The sequence below is a fragment of the Aptenodytes forsteri genome, unplaced genomic scaffold, assembly GCF_000699145.1.
Source record: "Aptenodytes forsteri isolate BGI_AS27 unplaced genomic scaffold, ASM69914v1 Scaffold176, whole genome shotgun sequence".
In the NCBI taxonomy this organism is placed as follows: Eukaryota; Metazoa; Chordata; class Aves; order Sphenisciformes; family Spheniscidae; genus Aptenodytes; species Aptenodytes forsteri.
In genome coordinates this window covers 712,946-717,401 of record NW_008794853.1, presented here as the reverse complement: position 1 = coordinate 717,401, position 4,456 = coordinate 712,946, and positions in this window count along the sequence as shown.

The window sequence follows — 4,456 nt, the reverse complement described above, 5'->3', positions numbered from 1 at the left end:
ACACGTAGGTAAAAACTTAGCTTAAGGAATCCCACACAGCTAGGCCACAGATGGAGGACAGGGTGCTCATAATGATGGTAACATCTCTGGGTAACAAGCATATGGCACTCAGACAGCTGTCGAAGAAGGGTTGGACCCACTCATTTGGTAGCACAGTTTTGCTAGGAATCATGTTGTCTTTGGTAACTTTCCAAGCTTGTGCTTTACTCTTCCAAGGAAAGTACATCTCGTTGGCTCACAGAATTAGTTTCTGAAGAAGTTTTCCATTCAGAAGGGCAAGGTTGGTATTTCCTTTGTTTGTAACTCGAGATTGTAGCACTGTACGTGCTACACAGAGAGCTGCTGTGAAATAGATCAAAAAATTTAACTTCTTTCTTAGTATGAGAAAGTTACCCGACACTGTATGATTCTATACTTTATGTCTTTCTGGTATAATATCATAAGGTTTCATAAGCAAGTGAAAAAATATGTAAAATACATGTTCTGTTAATTTTACTACTGAAGAAAAAAGTGTGAGGAATCAGTTTCCTGGCATGCCTAGGCCTCAGGTGTGTCTTATGGAACAGATTTTATTTCCTTCAGCATGAGCTCAAAAGCAGACCAAGGACAGTAGTGGAAGCATCATTTATAGCATCTGTGACGGGAAGCTACAGAAAGTTGTCAGCTCTTCAACTTTGCTTTTACTCCCACTAAGCCTTCTGCAGACTTTTATTCCTGCCAGTTTGAAGGAGGGGAGTTCAGCTATGTTCTCTCACAATTTGCAGCATGATGTGGAAGGGTCGTCTGCTTTCTCAGACTAATTTCAGGAAGCTAATGTATCATTAGTCAGCTAAATTTCATATATTAGGATAAAGAAGTTCATATTATGCAAAAGAAATACCAAAGCCTATAGCAAAAAAAAATTAAATCTGTCAAACATTTGTGTCAATTTACTGGATGCATCGATTTTAATAGCTGCATCTGCTTTTCATTACAATTACTCACTACAGTTGTCATCCTCACTACTCCTACAGCTCCACCCACAGCTAATTTCTGTAGAGCACAGATATATTTTCCCCCACTTTAAAGAAAAGGTGAAAGTAAATAAACAGGTTGCTTTGCAACCATGTAATATAAGCTTTTCTGTATCTGGCAAGTGCATCATACCTTGAAGTAATAGGTTGCTGTGTTCTGTAGGAAAACAGCGGTTTGCCAGTATGAAACGTAAAGTTCAGAGACAACCGTTAAGTCTGACACTTGGATTTCTCTTCTAAACACCCACGTGAACCGTACACAGACTGCAGTCATTAGCCATGTGATTACTTGAGCTGCACTGCTGCTGGAAGTGGGAAGGAGCTCAAGCTGGCTTTTCACAGTCCCTTTAAGCAGACCTAGGTGATAGTTACCACCAAAAGAGGTCATCATACTATGTCCCTGCAAACACACACCTACCTTGAGCTGTGTATTCCTCCTGTTTCTTGTCTGCGTGAGTAAGCTGCATGAGGGAGCTTTTCACCAAGAAGATATTCCTGGGAAGATCACTCTAGCTCCTCCCTCCTTTGCTCTTGGCCATGTGGTCTTGCCTTTCCTCCCTGGTGCTCATCCGGGACTTTGCTCAATCAGTTTAACTCATTGATCAACAGAGGGTAACTTCTGATACTTTGCTTTCAAGATTTTCTTAGGTCTTAGAAAGTTGGATCAGCTCATGGAAGGGCACTGGCAGAGAGCACTGGAACGGGCACAGGTGAAAGTAGTGGGAGCTGGAGTTCCCCACATGGCAGTGGTGAACCACTGCCTTCACTGCCGTTTCTTAAAGCCCAGTTGTGAATCCTCCAACTCCCACTGGAGCTCAGGTATTTTTAGAGCCCTATAAAAGGCATAAGCCTTCTGAAGCTTAGTTGTTCAAGCAGGAGGTATAAGCAAGCATATTTACTCATCATGATTATTTATTTGCATCGAGTTCTACAGACAAAGTTGTTTCTACAGACAGTATAAACCATAAGAGAACACCAATGCCCCTCTCTGGCTTACCTTGTCCAACGGTTCAGCTAAGGTGAAATTCACATGAAGACGTCTTAATTAACAAATATATTTGGTGTCTGAATGTGAGCAATATGTCCATGCTCCCATTCTAGTCTGAAGAGTGGAGAGCCCTAATCAGCTCACCTAAAGCAGACACCTATATCTGGTCAGCTAAGTAGCTCTTTAGACTATTAACTATAATGGTAACTTAGACCTACCTGACACAAAGATGTTTACATTCCTGGAGCTGTTTTCTTCCACTGGGGATCAATTCAACTGCCAAAACATGGGCATCTACCATCATTCAGGCTTTTAGGTAAGACAGAATCTACACAAGATGTGTGCTGTTCTGGACCAGCACCTGGAAGCCCGATTACATAGCTTAAATGGCACCGGATGTCTGTGTAGAGGAACTGAATCACACCATGATTCCCTTGGGAGGAAAGGGTTTACCCTTGTCTAGCTGGATTCCTCCAACAGCTCCCTCCCTACTTCTAGAGAGAGAAGAGAGGCAGTAGTACATTACTAAGTTATGCACCGGGAGACGTTCAAGATAGGGCATTTTCCATAGAGACAGACTGACATTTCTGACATTTCAGAGTTCATATACTGCTAGGTTTTACCTATCACAACAAGTAACTACCGAGGTTTGTCAGAATATCTGATTTGTGGATTCAACTGTAGGTGTCAATCTTGAACTAGTGCAGCTTATTTATTTGCAACCACAGGCTGTTCCAGCCAAAGGTAAACTGGTCTGCTAAATTAGTAACACGTCTTGGCCAGTTCTGGGTACAGCATGTCCTACCTCCATTTATAAATTTAGGTCCGTGCTTCTGTTTTTAACTATATATATCTCAATCAGTGAAAACACTGTTCTCATTAGGCATTGCTTCTATTCTAAGGAAAGCTGCATTCTACTTTATTCCATGAGAAATACTTGATTTCTCCTAACAAAATCTCTATTTTCCATTAAAAAAAAAAAAATATCTGCAATAAAACACATTGTGTCAGGACAGATCAAAGACAATACATTTATTAAACTTTGAGAAAAACAAACAGAACACTGACATAAGGAAAGTTAAATAGAAACTGAAAGACACATCTTCTGACCGGCATATAATGGCTTGTGTGACCAGTAAAGTACCAAAATGACATTCTGAGTTTGATTGAGGTATTTAACTATTTTTGGCAATAGAAACAGAGTAAGAAACTTCTTCCAAACACACACATAGGCATTACTTGCATTAGTGTCTATCATCTATGAAATTTTATATGAAACTAAATAACGTAGCTGTTAGAAAAATATAGCAGCAAATTAGCAGAATATCTAATGCACATTTACCATAAAGTACGTGCTAAACTTAAAAATCCCACCCAATAGTTGGGCCCAGTCCTGTAGCCCTTGGTCACAAAGAGAGCATCAGTGAGTTCAGTGGGAGACATCATGAGCAAGACTTGCATTCGCTGCATTTCATACACTTCAGTTCAGGTCAGAGAAAGGAAATGAATGTCCCTATTTGCTTTCTAAGAAGAACCCTGCTATGATGAAACCACGGCTAAGAAGGTAACTTCTGAAGCAATAATAGTTCATTGCAAAACGCTCTCAAGTTCTTAATATACCTAAGAAAAAAAAGAGCTTTCCCACTGAGTTTCAGTTTTCTCTTCTTTCCTTCTGAAAGTCTGCCTAACGTGGTCAGAGGAGATGCTGTTAGGCTGCAAAAACGAAAAACACTTTTGAACAATACTGTATTCAATTCCCTTGTTCCACTGAAGTCTTTTAATCCTGTTATAGCATTTAAAAATGAACTGCTGGCTAACTCCTGAAGTCCTTATTTTATTTTTTTGATCAAGACTTTGTGTGGCGCAAACTAATAAATGTAGTGATTCTTTTGGCTGTAGGAGGGCTTCAGAAGTTGGTCAAATGTGAAGAGATTATGCTGCTAAGTCACCAGATCTTATTCATGTGTTCTCAAAAATTTTCAGTGAAAGTATAGTTGCACACTGTTTAATAGAACTCTGTGGTCAAAAAAATTTTGCTTAAAAAAGTATATTATTAGCATTAAGCAGAATCTGACGAAGAACATAACAATTTGCCCAAATATTTTGTCTGTTTTAAGGTTTTCTACAAAACTTTAAATTGAATGTATATTTCTATATTAGTTACCATAAGAAATTAATAGAATCAGTTACTTTAAGTTTCTACAATATTTCAAAATTTCTCTACAGGTTTCTTTGGAGGTATAAAATGGCTCTGTAAAAATCTATTTTTTCTTTTTGCTGCGAACAAAACTTTTATAAAACAGAAAGCTTTTTTAAGATTGCAGCAATTACATTCCTTAGGTGGGTCATCATATTTGAACTACAGTGTGTAGCGTAATAGAAAATGTTTATGTTTTTATGACTAAAATATTAAAATATATCTTATCAATTTATATAAATCAAAATGATGTGTTAT